This window comes from Anopheles moucheti, chromosome 3 (assembly GCF_943734755.1).
Source record: "Anopheles moucheti chromosome 3, idAnoMoucSN_F20_07, whole genome shotgun sequence".
Classification (NCBI taxonomy): domain Eukaryota; kingdom Metazoa; phylum Arthropoda; class Insecta; order Diptera; family Culicidae; genus Anopheles; species Anopheles moucheti.
The window spans coordinates 32,435,789-32,461,675 of NC_069141.1; the positions used below are offsets into that span (position 1 = coordinate 32,435,789).

Here is a 25,887-nt window from a genome sequence, read left to right on the forward strand (position 1 = left end):
ACTATTATTTAATGTTTGCCTTCGATGGTTTATCAAGAGAATACTTTCCCAATCAGATATCTAACTTTATTTACCCACAAATTCCACTTTTTGATAATGCCATTTAGATTACTAATAAGTGAGAAACATGCATCGTTTTAGTACTCTTTAGCTTCTTTGCGCTTCATGCGACAAAGTGGGAGTACACTTGTATTTTATGTAGCATTAATTGTATTCTTTTATCCAATTAAGATATACAAATTATTCCTACCAACGCCTAGCACTATACTAGCCAAGGGAACTTCCATATCTAAACAAATTCCAAATGGTATTGCTCCTTCGCGCAATGTGGAAATAAAACAACATTATTGCACTTTGTATATTTAATACCTTCTCAACAGCATCGGCTTTCATCCCAAGCGGCATCGATTGGTCTTAAACAAAAGCTGCATTATTTACGCGATGTGTTGTGGTTTCGGGTGTCACAGAACATTCTTGCACACATTGGACCGGACCGGATAGCCTATTTCTCGCTCAGGGGTTTTTTTTTGTTGCTTATATGAAATCTCTCCAGCTTCCGTTCCGAAATTGCTATCGCGTTGGCACAAAACCGATACTGACAATGGGCTGGTACGACTAAACGAAGCAAAAACGAGCCACTGACGGCAAAATGGAAGCATAAATCTCTCTTTCTTTCCTGCGTTCCGTTTCCACCGCAGCTTAGCCTCATCTGTCGCTCTTGGTTGCTGGCGAAAGGCGAAGCAATAACGTATTCCGAAGCTGCCAATATTACCCGATCTCCGGTGCCAAGTGGAAACGTTGCAAATAATCTAAATAAGGCATACGTAAATGCGCCCCACCGAGACTGAAGCAACCCTGAACCTTTAGGCTATACTATCCTCCACCGCTTAAGGCGTTGGTGGCATTTCTTCCTTTGCCTGAATTTGGTTCGCTCGGCGCTGCGCTCTGCCCCGTACTGCTGATACTGCATTAACGTGCCCGAGCGGTTTTGAATACGCTTAGCCTTCGGGATCGTGTTGGCGTGAAGTTTTGAAAACCTATCCGCCGGTCAGCAGAACAATGCAGCATAATTTTTCCCCTTCCTCCCCATCTTCTCCCAAGCCAACGTTGTGTGCTGTCTTGCTGTGGTGGGTTTTCGGCGTACGGTCCGTACCGGCAGGAAGCTGCACGATTCGAACAAAGTTCCGTTTATACTACCGTTTGCGCACACGACTGGATGCGCGTTGCATTTGAACGTCGGTTTCTCCTCCGCTGTTCACCACGCAAACGCAACGAAATGGCAGACAAAACGGATAAAACAAATGGTGTGCCCTTCTGTGCCAGCAGAACGACAGAGGCTAGATTTTTATCAATCGCCGCCAACAACTGGCGTCCAGTTGACGCGCTTACGCGAGACGTTCTACTCTCGCGCTGGGTTCAATATGAGACAGGAAAAATATCTATAATGTAGACTGTGTGTACACATTGAACTTATATACTCCATGCGATAGCTGATGTAGTTTTATAAATGTTCAAAATTATCATTACATCAACAATATTTAAAAGAAAAATGTTTATATCCATTTTTTTAATCATATTTTGATAAACCTTCTCATTTTAGCAATCAACTTTGCCCGCCGGAAGTGTGTTATAATCTGCTTTATAACATTATTGGCCTTTTTTATTAGGTATAATCGAAACAGCTCGAAATTGTATCCATCATTTTCTTTTTTTTCCCATACAACATCCAGTTGCGGGAAGAATTTTACACTCCAATATACCTGCCGGCCCCAGCCAGCAACAAATCGCTGTCGAGAAACATAAAATCGCAAATTGCTTTTGGATATTGAATTGCGTTTTTTGCAAACGTGTGAGAAATATTCATCCAAATGTTTTTGGCTGGAAATGGCACGGAAAAAAATAAAACCGAAACCCCTCAGAGCTCATCCAATTGCTGTCCATTCTTCCGTGACCATCGTGTGATACTGCGACGAAACTGCACGTCGAATGTTTGCGGTTTTGTGATTCTTATCTTCGTACCCGGCTATTCAACACCTTGCGGATACGCTCGAAAGACTGCGGCACCCGGCAAGCGACGAACCGTCCTCGACGAATTGCACGGACTTGTGCGCCATTAAGGCGGGGAGAGCGCATTTCTTTTCCTAGACACTCTACACCACCTTGCTGTTTGCCGTCTCACTCTATGTGCAATCTTGTTGCATTGAATGCTGATTATGCTGCCGGTGCAGCGAAACGCTAAAATATGACCAACATAATGACGAAGACGATCATCTCCCGGGTTTTCGTACGTGAGCCGCATGGTTTTCGTACGTGCCGGGTGCTGTAGCAAATCGACCACCAATTATGCCGTGGGCTCTCCTTAAAATGGTGCTAGTGAAGTATTTTTCACAAACCATGCCCCAGCACATGAGATCCACTCGTGAGAGGTATGTGAGGTATGTGCCCATTCCGGGCAGGCAGGATCTGATTATTTTGTAATTTATCTTGAGCGAAGCGTTGCGTGTCCTCGACCAACGAACGGGGCGAGAATAAACACAGTGCTAAAAGGAACAACGCCTCTCGAAGCGGTTTCCACTTCCAACCATTTGCAAATGCATTCGTTCGCAAGACGAGCTCTGTTTTGCCTTGTGAACGAACCCCGATCGGTTCATTAACAGGAATAATAGATTTCTACAATTGATCTGTTGCAAAATAAATTTCGCTCTGCTATGCTAAACGAAGCACTTAACTGCATGAGGTGGAAAATTTGCTCATAACGCAAAAAAGATATCGCAAACGAAGGGATCAATCTTCAATGTTTCGACAGCTAGGTTAAACAACACGCTATAACAAGAATAACGGCTAACGGATCTTCAACAAGCGAGTCGTCTCGGCTCGAAACCTAACATAGAGCTCCGTTCCTGTGCCATCACCCAACGACCCAGCGACTGGGGCGCCAATTTCTTTCGGCACATCATCTATTTCGTCTATCGTTCGCTCGTTCCGTAGTGTTGCCGATTATCCCATTTGCGAAAATTTATGTACTCTGTTCGGGTGCGGACCGCAACACCCGGACAACAACACCGATCCTTCCCTATTGGGGATTTTTTTTTTATGGTTGGCGACGATTATGTGCCGGACTTCGAAGATGGTATTTTAAACGGGCCGTAAAATAATTTAGCTTTTATTGCATTGTCCCCTTCCGATACTGGAGGATTGAAACAAAACGGTTTGGGTGCGTTTATAAAAGTTGAACTTTAAGGAAGAATCGTCGCCGATTCGCGGAGCTTTGGGTTGGTCTAAGATTTTGCTTCACCCGAATGACGATAAATTTTTCTTTTATAGGGTGAATCATCAACCGCGAGCCCGAGGCAATGGTTAATAAATATCGTACTACTCACCGGGGAGGGATCGAACGGTTCTCATGCGTTAGCCCACGGTGATATCGACCGGCGAATTATGAATCGGTTGAGAATTGACGAAAATTAATTTTATGACCTTACAGTATCACCCCCGCTAAGGTGTCTTCATTTCTACAAACAGAGACAACGGACGAATACTGACAATAAGTTCGAACAGAGACTACATCCGAACAACTGGCTGGCGTGGGTTACTTCGATGGCTCTTCAATTCTTGATTCATATTTTTTAAGCCGTATTGTATATGACAAACTGTACTTTACAAAAGTAAAACATTAAAGAGAAATTTTAAAGAGCTTTATATCATAAACTTTAATATCAAATTGTTCTCGTCCCGGAAACCGATCACGGTAATAATCGTGTATCGCTGTCTTTGCCTCAAAGGATATGAAACCTTTTTTTCGCCCAAAAATTGGTTCGTTAAGCCAACGAGAAGCACGAAAGAATTGGTCCGGAGTTCTCCAGACATCGGAGACTTATTGCTTTGCTGATCGGAACGTAAAGATTGGAGCTTTTGGTTCACTTAACCATTTCGGTTTTCGAATTGCGATCGTTACTACGGTGCACACAACCATCACGATCGTGCCTTTGACATTCACTGGTCGTTCGTTTCGGTGTGCGCCGGGATTAAGCTGGCCATGCTAGCAGCAAGTACTGCTCGCGGGGAAGGAATCGCATTTCGCCCAATGTAAGGCGAAGAAGTCAAGCGACAGCGCAAATTGTCTGTGGTTAAACGAAACGGAAGAAGAGCTTTTCCTCCGGGGAGTAGCAACACTGATCCAATCAGTATTCGTGTTAATACACAGGCAGGTGAATGCGAAAAATAAGGAACGTATCCTTGCATGGGTTTTCAGTATTGCGAAGAGATTCATATTGTGACTTTTCTTATTGTGAGGAAAAAAATATTTCTCGCTTTATAAACTGTTATCGAGATTTTCATTCAACCGTACGCGAGAAAACGCAAATTGGAGAAGAAAAGCGGTCCATTCCCCCGGGTGCTATGAAACCAAAATCGACTGTTGCTCATAAATTAAAACCATCTTTCCAAGTTCGGGGAATGTTTCGGCACGATATTGGATTACGCTGTCAGGGATGGGTTTCGCGTGTGGCTTATCCTATTTTGATCCCGCAGTATGCAACAGACACACACGCACACTCGTTTCTTTAAAGTTTTTTTTTTAGTTTACAGCATAACGCAGCTTCTCGTCAAACGGTACCGGGCGCGTTTAAATGGGGTTTTGTGTGAACGATAAAATAAAAATCATTCGAAGAACTACCAACGCACACCAAATCACTGCACACGGAATCGCACGGAATTGATATTTTCGTAAACCGTTTGTTATTGCAGTAACCGCCGGATTCGGAACGTCCAGCAATGTAACGACCGATGGCGGAATCTGCTTTCAAGAAATCGGTGTACATTTCACATGATGGAAATGGTCTTCGGGTGGGTAGGATGGACGCCGCGGTCGCAACTAAAATGTGCAAGATGACAGACAGCAGATATGGAACCGCTCGGGTCTTTTGGCGTCGTCTCGCAAAATATCGGAGCCAAAACCACGAAACGAAACCTCTTGCATATTTGCGAAGCAAAAGGATGTGAAAACTCTCTTGCTGCGCAAGCAGAGGCGCTGAGTTTTGAGTGACTCCAGCTCCGACGGTTGATTCTAGACTCAAGGTAACATGCCATATCAGCAGGTTATAACCTCCTTTGCCGGCCTTGTATGCACTTGAGGAATATGGACAAGGTATTTAAAAATCTGGACGACAATTTATTGGATGGCGCAACGGTTTGTTGTGCGGCTCAATGAAATAAAATCGACACTCGAGCGCACGTGCAATGCTCCTTCTTAAGCGGATGCCGATATTTCACTGTGTGCTAACTCACCCTTTAGCAAGCAGGCACCAGAACGGACAAAGAAGCGTACCATCGTTGATCATAAATCATACCGTTATCGATCGTCCCGCGGTGGAACCGGAATGACGGGATGTTGTGGCAGCCTTATTTCGTACGCGCCAACCCCAACACCGATGCTCACAAAAGGTCGAGTGTGTTTTACTGCTTTCGTTGGTGCAAAGATGATGATGTTCGGGTAGTTTCGCTTCATCCGAAATCCTAGATCAGGAAAACCTCGAATGGAACATCGATATTGAAGTGTAAAATTTTATTTACGATCACTCTACGCCACTATCGTTTTACGAGTATTTTTAGAAGGTTTGTTGGGGTGTTAGGAGGAGCGATCGATTTCATTCAAGAGTTGGCTTTGCAAGGGGATGAGTCACTTTAGATCAGGTGAATGATTGTGAGATTATGGTGGGATATTAATTTAAACTTGGAATATACCACTCCATACACCTCTCACCTCTGATACAACACCGAAGTTAGTAGTTCAATTCCCATTTGGAACTGGTTAAAAGTTTATCCGTAATACAGACTTTACCAGACTCTGTAGTGTGACAACATAAATCTGATATTTATATTGCGGACATCATTAAGCCAAGAAGAAGGATATCACAGACAGACGTAATTATTTGGACACCTCCTGCCCATATGCCACTATTTAGATAATCAATATTGTTCCAAATTCCCAAAATGTATTGGGGATATACAGCGCGGTTATCACATTTATTTGGAAGTAATAACAGCTCTACCAGTAGTACATTCCACCCTTTCCCTTTTCTCCTCTACACATCCGGATTGAATTGTCGGAACTCGGAGAACTTCTTTTGATCTTTACATTTTATGTCTTATCGAACTGCTACAAAAACCCGCCAGATTCCCGAATGCTCGCTCTATTGCATAACAGACCGGGCGTTTTTATGTTGCTTTTCCTATGATGTGTGTTTACGCTGTGTACGCTCAATAATCGGTGATCTCCGTATTTTCCTCCTTCCTACTCGATGGTGTGTCTAGCAACGTTCACAGAGGGACGAAGTAAAAAATAAAAAGAATCCCCGTATCAAAAGGCCAAAGAAAACACCCAAGCGACACATCGGAGGAGTTTGTGTTCCCTTTCCGGCATCGGGATTTTTTTTTTGGAAACGTTTACCATCACGGGGAACTGTTACGTTGCTGCAAGTACACACACCGGATTGGGGACGATGGGGAACTGACGGTCGGTGACGGTTTGATATGTTGTTTGGATACAGCAGAGGCGTCAAACTGACGCGCCTTTTTTTGCTTATACTCTTTCTTCCCGCACCGCAATTCGCTGACTCTTCTCCATCTGTCTTTTCTTATGGCGGCACCTGGCTGCTGCTGCTGCTGCTGTGTATGTACGGTAAGAAGTGGAAGATACTTCCCCACCACCAGTCCTTGGTTACGAACCGGTGGTGAAAGAATCGCCTCAAGAATCAGCCAAAAACCTGCACCATGAACCTACACAACATATCCCCGCGCGCCAGACCAGCAGGAGTAGGATGAGCGTTTAAAACGGACAACGCTGAAGATACTGGGCGAATGGCCAAGATATTGTGGCTCGCTACCTTTGGCTTTGCGCTTCATCCGAATGCAAACATACCGTTCTTGCGAACTGAAATAAATTGAGTGTCTACCGACATCCCCCAACCCAATTCCAGTCCTATCCCTTTTCCGTAGCATTGCCCGCGCAGGGGCATGATTTGCCAACTTTTCTGGCGATCTTATTCTTCCTTTCTCCAACTCCCAAGACCCTCGCTAGCCTCTCCGATTCCGTTTTCTTCTAAGGCTCCAATTCGGGCATGGTATCGATCCTTTTTGGTAGGCAAGTGTCAGCAGGAGCGTCATTTTACCACCATCGGCATCTTCCTCCGTTGGCCGTGCTCAGACAACCGAGGTTCGAGGTTTTGTCCTCCCACAGCGCAGCGTTACACACTGACAGCTCTTCCTGATTGGCACGAGAACGAGACACGAGAAGGTATCCATATCCGCCTAGGCGTCACAGATTCGCGCGTCGTTCGTCCATTCACGGGGACTTGGTGGCGGTGTTGGATGCTGCTGAGGATCGCTGTAGAGGACGCTCGAGAATGTATGCGATATCCTCTATACGATTTCCTGCCACCGCTCCCATTTTGACGAATGACCATCATTTCTGGGTTGCCGTTGGCGCGCTGGTGAGATAATAATCGTTTCTTGGGGAGGACTGTGTGTGTGTGTTGTTTTTGCTTTTCTTTTTTTTTAAAGATGATGATTCTGGAAAACTGCTTTGGTTGCTCTTTGCCAACGCTCCTTACCTTTCGTAAACGATCAGCACACAGCAGCAACACAAGGCGTTTCACATTTAAGAATTATTGCCTCTCTCTCGCCATGCTCCACACGAACCCCGGTGATGTAGGGGCTACAAATCACATTAGAACCAATCATCTGGCGTTGGTCTGACATCTTGGTGAAGCTCACCAAACGGACCCAGTGTCCATCAGGCCGCAGATCCGCAGCTTGACGTTGTGCGCTCCATTCATTGGCCCCCAGGGTAGGTGGAACAACCACCAGTACCAAACAGGGGTGAAACCGGCAATTAATATTAACATAAGTGATATTTAGCCGTACCCTCTTTGACTACCGTTTTCGTGGCAGGATAATCACGCTTTTTTGTTTCGGGTTTTTTTTTTTGGTGTGGCACATGTAACGACCACGGCTGCAGAAAAAACACAATGCAATGCAGAGCAACACGGCAAACCGAAACTGGTCCGCGTTTAAGCACTGTTTGGTGTGCTCCCTTTTGTTCTGCATCAGAAATCGTTCGAATGACACTTCGATACGGTTTTTTTTTTAAACAGCCTAATTATGGAAATGAGTTGTACTGTATCATGAGTGCAGTACAACATCAACGTGCTCGAGGTGTTTCGTTTCGAAGCCAAGTACACGTAGGTTAAATGAGTGAAAAACAAATTACTTGCCACGTACAATCAGTTGCAGCGTAATCACTGCTTTGCTATACATGACATCACATTAAAAACCAACAAACCCCCGAATTGTACAGCATGCATATAAAAAAGCGTGTTTTATTATGTAAATTTTCATATAAGATGGAGAACTGTCTCAGCTGTTATATGATAATCGAAAAGAATATGAGTAAAGAAACGCATAAGAGATTAATTCATAATTGAAATGTATCGAAAAATAAGTAATAATCGGCTTAACGATGCATCACCAATCAGTAGAACACTCAAAAACAGTACAAACAACCAATCAAGAAGTATAAAACGCTAAGGATTACAAATTACAGGGTTTAAATAATCATAAAACTAAAATCGCTTCACTCTTGCGCCGAAAATTTATCTCAAATTGGCCAGTAAAGTTATTTACAAATATTAAATTCCATATTGGTTACAGCTTTGGGAAATAAAGTGAAAAAAAAAACTCGATACAAGCCTTAACTATAGTTAGAATTTGTGTGGCGTGAGATATTTAGCTTCGTTTTCCACCAGCCAGATACAGTTTCATGGATCGTGAGCGCTCCACAGAAAAAAAAAGAGTCCAATCATCTCGATCGATAAATCTCTCGCAATTAAGCGCTCATTTTCACACCATCTCGTTTTGGGCATTGGAATGGAAAGCAGCACGGAGGTATGCTGTTGGTGGTTGGCTTCCTCATCGTCGCTGCTGATCGAAACATTTGCGCGCTGTGCTGTTCGTCTCTTCGTAATATTTATGGCACCGGGCCAATCGATGTTTAATCAGCATATGTATAAATATATGATATGGAAGGAAGCATCTTCAACTACCCGTGCGCGTTCGGGATGCGAGAGGATCGATTTATACCGATGAAGATTCGCTTCGCATAATCAGATTAATCTCATCGACCGACGCGCTTTTCCCTTGGTTGGATGCTTTTCCCAGCCGAAGGTGATACTTTTACAGCATCCCACGATCATTCCCCTAAAAAGGTGTGTTTGACTGACAGAAAAAATGCTTCCTCTTGCGTACATTCACGCAGCTGTTTGCAGAGATCATTTTCGCTACGAAACAGAAACCGGGGGAGGGGAAGTTGATTTACGAACATTACGTACAAACGGTGAAGAAAAACATGTTGTTTCTTGTAGCGATTATCTAGCGGTATCGTGATCTTGTCATCGATCGAATATCGAACATCTTTGGGTGCCCCAGCTAGCGGCGAATTATCCGCAAACGGTTTGAAACCTATACCGCGCAAAGTGAATTATTCGCTAGCATTAGCATACGACGCGTACCTGCTCTGCTGGAGCGCAAGCAAAACACCTTCAACAAAACCGTCATACACCACACGTCACGCGTGGAACTTCACCGACCACCGGCCACAGCGTGCAGAGGGGCAACACCGTTTGGTTTGATTTGGGCAATCCGCCTGTCGGAATAAATTATCCATAAATCACTGCACACTATTTGGCTAATTGAAGGCTATTACTGGGGAAATTAATGGCAAAAGATCATCACGAGGACGGTCACCTCGGCACGCTGGCCAAATAGTGTGTCAGCCGGCCGGTTGATTGCCCGAGACACCGAAAGTCCGAGACCCGTCATATCTAATCTAAACGTTTGTGCGATAAATTAACCGCACCGGTACCGGGCCGGCTCCAATCCTTGGGCTCCATATGTGTGCGCGCCCGAGACAGATGATAGAGTTTGAATGAATATTCCGAAGGAGTAAACTGGCCTAATGTGCGTTTGGGGTCAAGACATCGTCAAACCTACGACTTATCTTTATTTGCTTCCACACGCTGATTATATCTGAACGGATGCTTTAGTCGACACGGGTACATTCCGAAGGGATGGTGGGGACCTTCAAGAATCTCGCTCTCGTGATGCTTGCGGGACAACATGCATAATGCTTTCTTATTGGTAGATAGATAAGAAAAAGCATTCTCTACCGTCTTCAGCATCGATCGGATGTTTGATGCAAATCAATTTTCCGGTTTTTTTCTCCTGCACGGTGGATCTTCCTTCCAAGTGAAAGGTTCCGCGGCACCGACCCGATCCAAAGGAAGGAAGGAAGGATATGTGATTGTTGCGCTCTGTACGGTCCCACTCACCGTACCGGCATCATCAAAGCCGCGGTCAAAGTGGAGTAATAAAAGAAATATTGTCGCACGGGAGGTCTTTCCAATGGGTGTTGGTTTAATTGGATTTCATTTTTCGTTTGTCGGTCTCACGGCAGAGCTGTGAGCCGTTCGTTCGCACGCCGTAGCACTTTTTTGGGGGTTTTTTGGATGTAAATTTTGGAGTTCTCGTTTCTCGTCTAATGACCAATCGTTCTCAAATTATGCTAATGGGGAATCTTCATGGTGGAAGTTTTGTTGTTTGCGGTGGTATGGTATTATTCTAGACGATGGTTTGTTCGAATGAATGAGTTTTCTTTACGTGCTTCGCCGGTGGAATGTTGTGGAAGATAAGCTTACGATAACTAGTGGATTGTCCCAGGATGTATAAGGCCTTTGGATGGATGGGCTACAATAAAAACAGAATTTAATATTATAATTTAACTCGGGCGAATAATATCTCAGGATATGATACTTACACCTGCGACCTTTAATATGATCTACAGCATGCGACTAACACTAAACAGGTTTATATTGGTGATTTCGAAACTAATCTCTCAATGCCCCCGTCGGATTTACGAACAGCTTCACCAAATTTTGCCACTATGGGGTATCACCATAATAATCAAAGTCGCCGAGACAAAAGATTATGATAATTTCCCTACAAACCCATAGGTCATTCATGTCACCGAACATTAGCAGACGCCGGACAGAATAGCTTTCGGGCACCAAACCACCCTCCCCGTTCGGACCTTTTTTAGACGATGGCGCCTTCCAAAACGTCATCTGTGATGACCAGCAACCAAAAGCTTAAGGAAAAAGCTGATTAAAAACGTTAACAATTTTGACGGAAAGATGATTCGTGAAGATCACCACCAAGATCGTAAAAAATTGGCGCTCTTCTTCGGGCTTTCCCGAACGGTTCGCAGATTGGCAGAGAAATTTAACGAAACGCCATTAAAACGCAGCAGGCCACAAACCGTTTCACGCGCTAACCAAGCTGCCGGGATTCGGCATGCGCGCGTCTCTACGAGGATATAATCGTTTGATAATCGCTAGTCGCTAGCTCGGAACAGGATTAACTAAGCGCCGAAGGTCCGCGTGCGAAGTGTTGCCACAAAAAGTGCCCCACTGTGGGGCAACAGACGTAGGAGAGAGCAGCGAATAAATAAAGATCAATCCAGTGTCCATAATTTCGAACCGTTTTATGAACGCCCAAACGGAAACTTCCCGTGCGGCCGTGAGTGCGGCGTGATCGTGAAGCCATCCCAACCCCCTATCGTGCGTAAATAAAGATTATCATTTGTTTACCCCTTTATGGATCACGCGATCGCAAGCGCTGAGCGATTGAAAACACCACCACAACAAAAAAAGGAACCATTTTAACCTAAATTTTCTCTCGCGGGTGGATTGCGGTTGGAGTATGTGTCCGGGCACACGCACCCGGAACGAAACGTCCTAAAACGGTGCCCGATACAACGCAAAACGGTTTAATCCGGAGCTCTACCCAGCACCGATAAGTGTCCCAACCAGCAATTGGACTCCTCCCATCCATTTTTTATTCGGATCTCTCGTTCTGGCCTACATGCGACGCGAGATAAAAAATCGAACACACACGTGATACACACGCAAAATCACGGTACGCGATCCACGCCCTCCATCGCGCGTATACGGATATCGCAACGCACCAACACATTCAAAGCAACCGACCGACAACGCGTGTGTCGACAGGTACCTGTGTACTGTGCTCGCGCCTGCCGACTTAGAGTTAAATTTTGTCCTTGCAGCTTACGCGGCTATGTACGCATAGGCGAACACATTCAAAGCGACAGACCGATAACGCGTGTGTCGACAGGTACCTGTGTACTGTGCTCGCGTCTGCCGACTTAGAGTAAAATTTTGTCCTTGCAGCTTACGCGCCTTGCAGCTCAGCATATGCGGCTCGAAGCCCACATATTCAACCTCTCATTTAAAGCGTCCAACTGACTGGCGTGTGTGGATTTCTGCATTTAATCGTACTTAAATTATTATTTATTTCTAAACCATCGGTTGTAAAGTATTGGCAACACTTAAACTAAACAATTGGAACACTTTTTCCTAGGATATTTGAAGGACAAGCGCACAAATTCAATGATCAAAACTAGGTATAATTTGATACATTCGAAGACATTGCTTTGTGGCGATCGGTAACACACGGGAGTATTTAACAATAGCAGGAAAAGTTTAAGTGTTAGATACATACATTGTTCTACAAAGTGGTTAAGAATAAGAAATGTAGTTTTTCTATACATATTAGTGGTGATTTTTCCACAATTTTTACATATTTTTAAGAATAACTAGAAAAGTAGCAGAGATAGATAAAAATGATGTTCTACAAAAATGTAAAGAATAAAATAATACATCTTTCTATGTTGTTTGAAAAGTTCTAAAACTTATACCAAAAATTTTTTTTCATTATTTTTCAATGCAAAAATTATTTCAAAATGCCTTAAATTTTATGTTTTATTTAAAAATAGCCAATCGCCAAGCCATTTGAATGTTTTTCAAAATTTTCAATGACAAAAATCCTTCCCGTTAGGCTTTGTTTATAAACCGTTAGCAACGCACGTGAGCCAAGCTACTCGCGCGACCCTGAAGGATGTACCTATTGCTGCTGCTCGACCGACTTAATCCAATATTCTCTTTCATTACAGCACTATCGCCACGCAAATATATGGGGAAAAAGAGTATCATTCTCTGATAACGGCTCTCACGAGAGAGCCAGAGAGTGGTGCTAGTTCCCCCACCCCCCTTTTTTTGCATAGAATCATATTTTTGCTACGATCCGGCGTAGGTCCACACGCTGCAAAAGCCGCCGGGCGACTGAAGCGGGCGTGGTTACGCGCCGCTTTATATACCATGCGGTGAGAGTGTGTGCGTGAAGGTTGAAGTTCGTCTTCCTGTCGGTTGTCTACTCGAAAGAAACTTGACTCAAAATTTGACTATGAGAACAAAAGAAACTCGACCAAGAGACTCCGCCTTTGCATGACTGGGGTGCCAAAGCACTAAACTATCCCATTCTATATGATGGAACGCGACCATTTTATCTGCTTGAGGATCTTGGAGACACCGGATGGTTCGAAAAGGGGGCTGTCCCTGCCCGGGTCCGCATCTTCTTATTGCACATCCGGAAATGGGCAATATTTTCAAACGAGGTGGTATTTATGAGTATGATGGAGATGTGTAAAGAAATCCCGTCCGAAAAAGTTTCACCTTTGGGCCAGCGGTGGAAAGAAAACGGAACGGTGGGAGATGCGCGCCCGATCGACGGATTAAGATAAGCAACGAGATCATCCGGGATGCCGGGACCACCAGGGGCGCGCTCCCGACCGTGAAAGGATGTAAAAGTTTCACCCGCAATTCGCGGCTTTCCACGGCCCGGCCCGGTGGAAGGCGCCTTTGTGAATCTTCGGCAAACAACGGGTTAATTTTGCTGTTTTTTTGTTTTGCTAAACAAACGAGCACCAAAGCAATGCGCAACGTTTGTGCATAAAATTAGCATAATCTGTTGCGTCTGGTGAAGCACCAGGCTGGTAACGGTCGATTTGCTGGCGAACTCATTTGTATTCTACCCATTTTGATGAAACGACTTATCAGCGCGTGTTGTAAACGTGTCCGTTGCTCGATCAAATGGCGTACGGACGCGAATGTGATGGCCCGTCACAAAAATTCGTTAATGTTGAATGATGCGAACGAATACAACAGTACAACAACAGCAGCAGCAACAAAATGCATATAAAACACTAAAATTCATTATGCCAATGTGTCAATTGGCATGCATGCTTCGGACATTGGAGCGACCACAATCATCAACAGGCACCGGGAAAGAACCGGGGAGTGGTGGTGGGCGTCTAAAATTTTCACCTTCTCGTGAAAATTATGGGCTACCGGGAGGGAATGGATGGAAAATATACTACCATCTTCGATACGCTTAATTATGATGTCAAATAAACAGAAGTTACACGGCCGGGCTTTTGCCAACCCCGGTGTCGTGATAGATACAGTCAGAAGCAGTAGCGTCCATCTTAAACAAACAATGCTACCCCATTGAAGCGGCGTGTCAAGATGCTACCACCCAAGACGCAATAGGTCTCGGCATGTCCGGCCAAGTGTACGACAAATGGTGGTTCCACCAACTAGCAAGCTGTTTGTGAATTAAACAAACAAACCAATCGTAGCTGCTGCTGCTGCTGCTGCTGCTGTTTGTACAGCTCTTCTCGAGCCAGCGCATCAGGAACCGGTGTGTGACAATCTAAACACCCACTATATCGCTGTGCCGTCAAGAGGATGACATACATTTATCGCCCTTTTGTTTGTATTATCATTCGACAGGGTTGCTCACACGCAATACACGGCCTGTGGATCTCCAACTGCAATCTGTTTGATGTGGAAGTCCTTGAATAATATAACGAGCGATAGTGCTCTCATAAAGCTAATTGTGCTACAAAACCGTACAAAATTAGCGTTGTCTTTTACAACAGTCTTACTAGTCATGAAGTCATGAGGGCTTGAACTTTGCGCGCAAAAATGCTATTCTATATCCTTCGGACGTCACAACGCTAGGAAAACAATCACAAACTATTCATTTCTCAACTCTACCATACAACGAGTGTCTCTTGTAAAAGACCTTGACGTATGGCTTGATGAGTCATTGCCCTTTAAGGGACATATAGACAGTGTAGTGGCTAAAGCTCGCAAATTTCTGGGACTTTTATGTCGGCTTTCAACTGATATTCGTGATCCTCTCTGTCTAAAGGCGCTGTATTGCTGCTGGATTAGATCTACTATTGTATATGCCTGTGAGATCTGGGCTCCGGCCGGTGTCACCGCTCTTCAAAGAGTAGTTAACACAGAAAAAAAGTTTACTAGAATTGCAATCGGATCATTGATTATTGATTCGACACTCCAATGTTCCGAAGCCTTCCTACTCCATTCGTTGTAGTATGCTGGGAATTGTAGATCTAAAATCACTCCTCTCACATACGCAATCTATTTTCATCGCTAAGATTCTCCTCAACAATATTGATGCCCCATCCTTACTATCCATGCGTAACCTACATGTTCCTGCGTTTTTTATCTTTTCGATTATAACATGTCGGTAACTGCTTTTCGGACCCGACTAATTAATGACTCCTTGTAATCCTCTATGTTTAGTTTGTTTCCTCCTCCTCCTCTGACGCGTTATTAGATTTAAGTTTGTTAAGCCTTATGGGCGGACAGATTATTTTCCGTAAATAAATAAATAAATATGTGTAGCATGCTTGAGACGGGGTGCAGGATCTTAATTCAACCCGCAAATAGATTCCTGAGGTTTTACTGTTTTTCCTCGTAATAACACCTCCTGAGTATTATTGAGTTTTGGTGTCTCTGTTCAACTGATTTTGGGTTGAGAGGAGTGCAGGCAGTCCCCGAGATACGCGGTTCCTCTTATACGCGATTCCGGAGATACGCGGTTTTTGGAAATTTGACAGATGAGCTAGTTTATAACACAACACCTAAGCAGAAATTTGAAAATTTGGTGTAAATAACCAATTTTTTGTCCTTGGAAAGGCCTTGCAAGCCACCCCCAATACCACCGCAACGAAAGGACATCAAAAAGATTAATGAACCACGAGCTAGCTGTGCTGTTTAGCGGAGCAGACATCCTAACGGTGGCTAAGGTCGGAAGGATACGATGGCTAGGGCACGTGATGAGGATGCCGGACTCATGCCCCACCAGGAAGGTGCTCGCCAGTGACCCGTGCGGCACGAGGCGCAGAGGAGCGGGCCAAGAAGAAGAGGAGAACCTTTTTTTTTCATATTATACTTTTGTTTTCAACTTATTAACTTAATGTAGCATTTCTAAAAATCGCCTTATTCACTGAATAAACTAAGTGCAGAGAAGAAAGTCGACTCTGTGACTTTGAGGTATAAACGAATTTGCACCAGGTTTCGACTTACGCGGATTTTCCCGGGTTATAACGGTCCGCTATACTAGCGCGACTGGAAGACTGCCTGTACTGTTATTATTCTTTAGACCCCAAATTAATTACAAAGAAAAAGTTATTGAGATCTATTCGGAGTCCTGCAAAAGCGCATGTAAGTGACACAACCGGTTAAATAAATAAGTGCAAGTTCCTCTGGACCACGGAGACAGAAATTGTTTTCCGTCCAATTTTGAAATCAATCCACATAATCCAAAAAATGGTAACTAAAGAAGGAAGAGTGCATCGGTGCGAAAATACAACCGTCCCAAATAAAACCACTCAACCCTCCAAAGCTCTCCACCAACGATGGCGATGATGATGAACCATTGCCAGTGGTTTCAGGCTTCAAAAGTGACGCACAAAGTGAGCACTGTTGGAACGCGGACGCAATCCCTTCAAGTGCAACACTGCCGCCACTGCCCACGAAGGGAACAGGGAGGATGCACCCAAGCGTGACCGCAAACCATCATGCATCGGGGCGGTCTTTTTTAAAAGCCGAGCCCCGAGAGAAACGGGGCGCAAAAATAGTGCTAAGTGACAAATGGAAAACCGCGAACCATCCCCCGACCTCTCCCACGCACACACACATTAAAAGCACGGACATACGCTGTCAAGTGGAGTGGAAAAGTGACTGCAACGCGGAATGCAAACGTGGTGCTCATGGCGAACGAAATTCAATATGCTTGAAGTCGCATTCACGATGGTTTTGGTCGGTCGTTCGGGGGAGTGACGATTCCTTTACGCAACAGGACCTGAAGGCTTTCCGACCGAACCTCAGGGTTGGTTTGCTGTTTGTTGTGCTGCGCGTCGCTGGTTGATGAGCGGAGGACGCAGAAGGATGGGGAATCTCTACCGTCCCTAATGGGTTTGATGTTGGTTCGAATGTTGGCCGCGTGCTGTTACACATTTTATTTATTACAAACCTCGCCGCTGCCGATGCCGCTGGAAATTGCGAATCCTTTTACGCGAAGCCGTTACTCACCAACTGCTGGCGCAACTAGCATTTGTTCGGCGATAAATAATATAAAGCTGAAAAAGCGCACAATCTGCTACCCTGCAGCGGTCGTACGAATATTTTTTATGATTATTAAAAGGATTCATTACATTTTAGTGGGTAATTTCAGCGCAAACGAGACACGCATATCGTCAATTATCGCGATAACGATATCTCCGGGTCCGGGTTTGGTCAAAGTTTGGAGCGAAAAAAGGGCACCAGTAAACGAGGCGTTGAACACAATGACACGCGACCTCGCAGACCAATCCGGTGATATTTGCCGCCCTACGCAAAGCGTTATATGGGGAGGTTTGTTAATCGGTTCCAGACTGTGGGACAAAAAAAGGCACGATCATTGCAGACCCATGGCATATTCCACAATAAAAAACAAAACGAGCTGATAAGAAGTGCACTCCCTCCAGTTTTCTTCCCTGAACTTTCGGTGCAACACTTTTCGTGTTAAATTTTTCACCATTTTCCACACAGTGCCGCAATATATTTTGGTTTTATTCATTTCTCCCATCTTTTGCTGCACTCGAGATCCCCGGAACCATAATTATCGGTCATATTTTTTCCTGCTCAATAAGTGATGCAATTTATGATCGGGCCAAACCGTGATTGCAGATACAGGAGGACTCGGGTTCGCAGAAAAGGAGGCTAATTACACGCACACCGGGACCATTACGCGGGGTCACACTTTTCTATACGTACAATTAACGATTATATTTTATTCCGTATCCAAAGTTCATCAAAATCCCTCACACAAATTATCGGCCTCGCGATCGATTGGTGTGATCTTCCTAAAGTGTGCGCAATGCCTTTACACTTCAAGGCTGCCTGAAAGGGTTGTTTTGCGTTGTGCGGCGCAGTTCGGTTCATTGGCCCCTCCGACAAGAGCGGCGCACAATAGATTCTGACATGGAAAGCATAAAAAAAAATGAACCCAACGCTCATAGTACGCACATGATGGATGGTCAAGCTCATGATGGACAGCATCTTTTTTGCAGCGTAGCTTCCTACAACAAACAGAAAAAAGGGGCAAACATTCAGTACAAAAAACGATATTCTAGGCTCCACAAACAGACAACAGCTCCACATCCGACACAACCTCAACAACGTGCGAGATAGTGAGTTTGCGATTAGATCGACAACATTGTTGACGCACCATTGCGAACGGTGGAAGAGAGGCGATGTTCGCGCTTGAAGTATCTCTCCTGGGATCCTTTTGGATTCGCTCCTGGTGCGCATCCCCATTTCATTGGGTCTCGTTAAACACACACACAAATGGCCGTGTATCAGTGGCCACCGAGCGCCACCAGATCTCGTCGGGTTTTCGGGCAGACCTTGGCGTCAGGGAGACGCGGCGCCTTGTTGACGCCTTTCGAAGTTCACCGGAGGTTCACCTTCGCCTGGGTCCCGCGAATATATGTTTTCGGAACCCTTTTTGCCGCGCACGCTGTTGCTGCTGCTTCTTCCGCTTATTCGTCTTCTGCCAAACAGGCGAGAAGCCTGAACGATCCAAACCAGTTTCCCCGATGTGCATTGGCTTTCCCCCGCTGTTTGTGGATTCATTCAGTAGAGGTTCTTGCGTTTTATTTTTCGTTCCCGTTTTTTTTTTGTTTGAGTTTGCTGGTAACCCCGAGACCACTTGCTGATGATGCTGGGCGTTTGGGTGGGGTCCCTCGTGTTAGCTCACATTTAGTCGTTTTTAATACATCATAAACATAAAGAAAATATGTATAATCATCGCTCCGTGCAAGCAGCAGGTACTGTACCGCCACGTTTAAGTCGCTCCGGTTGGTCACGACGACCTGTGGGAGAGAGGGGGGACGTAACGGTAGCTACACAGTATGCTCTGCCGGGTGGTGGTCCAGAAAACATAAACGATTTGAGTCCCCATTACTTAACACTTCCTTTCTCGTTACCTTATGCTCGAGTGTGGTCAATGTTGGGGTGCTGGTGAGGAGGGATCCAAACCAGATATCCGTTGCATGCATTCTGACGATGGTGTCTTGCTGATGGTGTTGATCATGCACCACGTGTGTGTGTGCGGCTTGTCAGAATTGCCACGCTGTGAAGCCTGATGAGGTGTGTTCATAATTGAGCATGCAGTGACATTTAAGGCGATATCTAGAGCATGTTCCTGTTATGGATCTACAAGATGTCAGCGCGCGAGGGATTCAAATCACGATTAATTAAACTCGTGCTTCGCCGCAATGCAATCCGACCACATCGGACAGGTCACATCCAATAGGTAAATATCAAATGTGTCATCAGCTAACCGGAAGACTCCATACGTCGGCTTCAGATTATTGACCTCGCTGTCACATAACGACGATGTGGTTCGTACAGGCACCATTTTCATGTACATCGTTTGGCCCATCTGCTCAATTGCGATAATGCGCAAAGCACTTCCTGAAGCGAAACCAGCGGCAAGAACTGCGGTAACAACAAATCCTTTTAGCACTGCTGTTGGCGCTGTCGAACCGGGGAGGCGTAATGCTACAAAGTTGAAACACGTAGCAAAGTCCACGAACTGCGACAATTGACGTCGGTTGTGTTTTCCGGATTCATACCATTCTAATTCTATGCGCGAACAGCCAAGTGGTGAATCCTTACGTGTAAGCCTATCAAGTCCAGGCTATTGTCGCACATCCGACCGACGTCCAAACAATACCCGTTTGCATCGATTTTCTCACTCACCCGAGTTCGGTTCACCGTGCGATGCGCGTAGATGTTGACTTTAAAGTGAAAACAGCTCACCTTTTAACGGAGCACCGTTCGGTTGTGTTGCTCTTTTGGTGTGACGACTAAAGAAAACATAAACCACGCGCTACCTTCCTTTTGCAGTTCGAAAGCTTGCCCATTTTATGACCACCCGTGGACGAAAAAAAAAAATCGTGCCCCGTAAAATACGCCGGTGAGTTATGCAAAAACTTCCCGAACTGGACACCCGCGTCCGAAAACGAAAACGGCGTCGATGAAGCACCGTCCGGATGGTGTTGCCAATGGTGACCGATTAGCATAGCAAATGGACAACGCCGGAATCAGTCCTTCCATTCACGGTCTAATGGTGATCGGTTTACATTTCGTCAATGTGCTGGACATGTGCGGAGAAATGCCCGAAAGCCCTCTTTTGGGAGCACAACAACTTTCAAGTCCAGTGATGCTTCTATGTTTGATTGAATTGGCCGGCGGGTCTATTCGCCGTGGGTCTTGAGACGACAGTGGGCACAATGAATACAAATCGACAAATTTACGATAACTGCACATTGATGAGGGTCATTTCTCTGCAGAAATCGAACGGTGGGGAAATTTATGGCGCTCAGATCTTTTGGTGGCTGAAATCTGACCCTGCGCGAACGAAACTCGCGTGTGGACCGGTGGATCGCTCATCGTCGCTACGGCCGTGGGTCTGAGATGCTGAAACTGGTCAATGCTTTAGCCGTCAACACCCACGTTTACGCGATGCTGCTACATGTCGAAATATGGCCAGCCTAGAGAGGCTTTGCGATACGATGACCACCGTACGTTAAAAATGTGGTGGGAAGTCATCGTTTAACGGCTTTATCGCTACGGAATGACTTCTTCTCGTAGGCTAGCGTTGTGTGGGGGTGAAGCTTCATGCCTAAAAGAAAATGAAACCTGATGCATATGGCAAAATGGAACTCTTTCTAAGTACAATTTAGCAAACCATGTCCGGAGGCTGTTCACAGAAGTTTATCACAGACCGTGCGTCGACGGTTGATTGAGGACATAATACTGACGCCCCAACCACTTAGTCGAACATCAATCAGAAGCATCAGTTGTACACCAATTTTACCGTCCCAGTGCCGCACCTCTTAATTCCAATTTAAACTATTACCTGTAAAGTATAGGAAAAAAAAAGAAACGGAAAAGAAAGACTCATTAGTATCGCTATTAAGGCATTATGGCAGGATGGCACAATTTTATGAATCTTTTACGATCATCGCGCTCCGGTTGACATTTGACAGACTTCGTTGGCGTTAAAAATTAGTGGTTAGCCCCCCCCCCCCCCTCCCCCCCCCCCCCCTCCCCATATTTTCACCTGTCCCTGTCCCACTGCGTACGCAAAAAAAAAACAATTCCGTCGGGCGGGTTGAAACGGCCAGCGAGATAGATTGCTTTTAAGAGCGTTCCGGCGGTGGCGGCGGTGAGAGCAACCACTATTAAGTACGTGCGCTGCTTTCAAGCACCACAAACGAGCTGCCTCGTTGCGTTAATGAGAAACCCACGCGTAATGTGCACGCAATACAGCACAATGTAAGCTTTGGGAAGGATTCCTCTCGTTACCGGGAATGACCGGGGGGTATGCGTAGGCGCATCAACTCGCGTGTGTCACCGGTGCGGTGCGACTTAAACGAGGGTCCCCGAGATACCGAAAGGCGATGAAAAATCTCAGCAATGGGACGCTGTCAGGATGATGTGGGCTAGAAATTAGTTACCTAGCGTGCAATCTGTGCAGCATATAAGCATTTCTTTTACACGCTAATTGTTCAGCTTCCCCGGTGCCCCCCTTCCCGTTACGGTTCGCTCCATTACGTCGTCAATGGAGTTACCGGTTAATCAATATCTTAGGCACCCATGGGTACAACGCGATGCAACGTACATCCGAACGAACTAACAGCTGCACACACCCGGAGGGCGACAGGAAGATAAGCGATCGGCAATTAAATCTATCCAAAACCAGTATGTGTTCAATGTGGCGGAATGGAGCGCTCTTATACAGCGGAGAAGCTGCTGCTGCTGCTGCTGCACAGAGGTGGTAATAACTTTTCACGGGAGATGACTTACTTAGCGGACTCGAGAGCAAAAAAGGGGAAATTTATTCCCGTCTGGTTCCCGAAGATCACGTGTCTCTTACGGGGTGAGGTTATTTATAGGAATCTCATTAAACCATAATTTGTAGCATGATTAATCGTCCACCGATCGAAATCGTAGGTTGCAACGCAGTGGGGTTCGGGTGGGGTACAAAACCCTCCACCAAGGAAGATGCACTTACATTAAAAGAAAATATTATTAGCATACCACGCACTTCGCCGTGCCGTGATCGGGGCAGTATGCATTGTACCTAATGTTCCAGGCATTATGCTCGGCATACATGGAAGTATGCCGCTTTTCCGCGTGCGTCCATTAAGGCGAATTATTGCACGCTTCTTCCGTTGGGTGTGTGGTTTAATTTTAACCAACAAACATCAGGCCCCAATCCCTAGTTGCGTCCCGATGCGTCCCAGTCATTAGGTGCGCGGAAACATGCTCCCGAGCACGGTATAGAAAAGCGGGAAAACCAATGTTTTCACACCGAAACTGGGGTAAGCTGAGAAGGTTTCGCACGGCTTGCGTTGTGGCCTGTCAAGGAATCACTAAGACGCGTGTCATCCAACCTCGCACTCGCACCACATTGCCACACTTACGGCAGGATCGGGTGACGTTAATTAGCATTTTGATCGACGTTTTCCTGCCGTGTCTGCCCGATATATGCCCCACTCCCGGAGGGAGAAAGGATTAGTTACTCGTCCGGTTTTGGTGTGGAATCCGGAACGTGGTCGAAGGTGTACACCAAACACCAATATTTCGTACTTTTCAGTGTAGTCAGTGTACCAAACGTGCAACACTATCCGGAGCAGGGGTAGTTAAATTGCACATTGTGAGGGTTTCTTTGCACTATGCTGTGCCTTTAACACGGGTGCATAATTAATATTGACTGCCGCGCAGAAGAAAACAAACGGGATTAAAGGTTCAATTTATTACACACGAGCTTTCTTACTCTTCGCTTGACCTCCTCGCTACAGAATGACATTCAAAGAAATGGTTGAAATTTGGATGAAACAGATAATCACACCGAACAGGCATCGACAATGTGCTGTGGGGCTGTAATTTAAGGCCTTGTAATGGTTACAATTGGGCCGGTTTCTACGCATCGCAACGTGTCAAACACTGTACTTAACTGTAATGGATGCCAACGATACGGAACGCGTACTTGTACGAGCTGCGAAAATCTTATTCCAACCGTATTTCCACACGCAGCTCCCCGAACAACAACAACAAATCATTTGGATAACTATAATCATTTCTTAGTAAACACATTATTTTCCCACCGGTTCCGGGGCCGGGGCAAATTACCATCCGTCGGAACAAACCGCTGTGCTTAAATTGCGATTTTGTCCAAAATAAAATAATTCGCCCAACCGAATAATTGCGCGTAAAATAGGGAACTTTGACGGGTATAAAAACCGCACCGTCTATGGGCAGCTGTCAGTTCAGGTGTACTATCAAGTTCAATAGCAGTGGTTACGAGTTACGAGACAATTAACGCACCCTTATCGATAATATGAAGTTGATCACGATTTTCACCGTCACGGTGCTCCTTCTGGTGGCTATCGCCGGTGTTTGCTGTGTGCAGGAGGAAAATGGAAAGATAAAGCTATCGAAACCGAAGATGGAAATTGCGACCGCCAAACCTTGCCCATGCTCACGTACCTACAAGCCAATGTGTGGTAGCGATGGACATACCTACAACAATCTCTGCACGTTTAAATGCGCCAAACAGCTGAATCGTAACCTACGGATGAAATTTCAAGGACGCTGTGACAGCCCAGTCGGAGCATCAAATTAAACGCACCAGACGCACATTCTACTGGTGACAAATAAATGACAACGGCAATAACAACCCAAACTGGCTGATTTTTTAATTATTTATTAATTTGATTTTAATATCGTCTGATTCCATTTGTGACATTTACTCGTTCGCTATATAAAACCGAAGCAAGCTGCCATTTTGTCTCCCAGTGTGTGTGGCTAGAAAATGTGGTTCCGACTGAAAGACAATTTAGTGGTTTTGCTGTTCACGTGTGCGTTCGCGTTCGTGCTGTCCTGTTACGTTGGCCACTTTCCGCGACAGCTTTGCTGCTGCTCGATGAACTTTAAGCCAGTATGTGGAAGCAATAACCGTACCTATCATAACTACTGTGTCCTGCGCTGTGTGCGCATAACGATTAACCAATCGCTCACCATGGCGCATCGGCACGAGTGTGGAACGACGCCTATGGAATGGCAGGAGCGCGACTTTGCAGAAATGCTCGCGTCACAAGCGGAAGACATGCCGCAAACAGTCCCGGTACAAGAAAACGAAACAGATATTGACTGGGAACGGTACACTAATATAGATCCGCAATAGTGTGTGCGCTTTAGCAGCAGAAGGAGAGCCCCATTTAGAAATATACTTATTGAATGTGAACCATTTTGATTGGGGTGTAATTTCTGGGACGCGTGTGTTTATCGGTCAATCCTCAACTCGCTGTGTCTATCATTAGATTCACTTTATTTCAGCTTCCGAAGAGGTTGTGCCCAACAATCGATAACATGTAATTATGTTTTTTCGCCTTCTCTCTCTCCCTCGCCCTGTTGCTTGCTGTGTCTCCGCTCTGCATGTTCCCGAAACGACAGCGGTTTCGTCTCGATTGATCATAAGAAGGTGCGCCGGTTGGAAAAATCGCTTCCACAACTCAACACATTTACGGTTCATCACAACCGATCCCGCGCGGTGTGATACATGATGCGATCGCTTCTAATCGTCTCATTTCTTAGGATTATCTTCTGTTTGATTTCGCGTGGCTCGCGTGGCGTGGAACCGTGTTCTTCCCACACCAGCAAAGGGTGTCGCGGATGAACTGAAAGAAAACCTCAAGAGATTACAACAAATAAACATTTCCGGGATTTGGTCCGATGTGACACACGCTTTCAATGGGCCCGGGCTGGGTGGAATGCTATTCGGAATACAAAAAAAAACGTTCCCCCAGAGTAACAGCTTCGAAGGACGGAGCCAAAACATTCACACACCGCAATTTGCATCAGCGATGATGTTGATCATGTCGCGCGAGGATAAAATATGAACTTAACAGTTCTGCAGACTTTTCATCGTACCCGGGGAGCGATGACAATAAGTTGACAAATGGACCACAGTGGAATCTTTGCCGGAAAAGACTTTATCGTACGAGCATCTGTGTTCGCAGGCTTTGTGATTTGCCGTATACCGGAGATACCTTTTTAAGACGTTCGGTTTTTTTTTTGTTGTTGTTGCGATGGAGACTCTGCACATTAAACTCCACATTGTGACACAAAATGCGTACTGCCTCTGTGCCTCTTTTTGTTGGCATTGTTTCCGATCTTTCCCTTCCCGTACTTTGCGCACCCCATCGATAAACACCCCGAAATATCTCGTCATAAATATGGGTGTTAGAATCGTTATCATCTGCTTATGCCCTGTTTAAAACCGGAGCTTCGCTAACGATGATGAGCGTCTGTACGCATTTAAACGATACATTTCGGGCCACAAACCACGGCTGCCGGGTTGAACATACTTAGCGAAGCTTTTTATTGACAGTGTGAAGACAGAAGGGGATTGAAAAAAAAACAACATATTTTGACCACAATCGAACCAACCTTGAGAGTGAATCGCTAATCTCACTGACGACCA

The 25,887-nt window shown here is 45.4% G+C and overlaps 1 protein-coding gene across 1 annotated transcript in view; it reads right to left on the minus strand.

Annotated features, from left to right (window-relative positions):
- The window catches only part of LOC128301272 (bone morphogenetic protein receptor type-1B), a 117,615-nt gene that overhangs the window by 59,568 nt on the left and 32,160 nt on the right, over positions 1 to 25,887 (minus strand). The window lies entirely within an intron of this gene.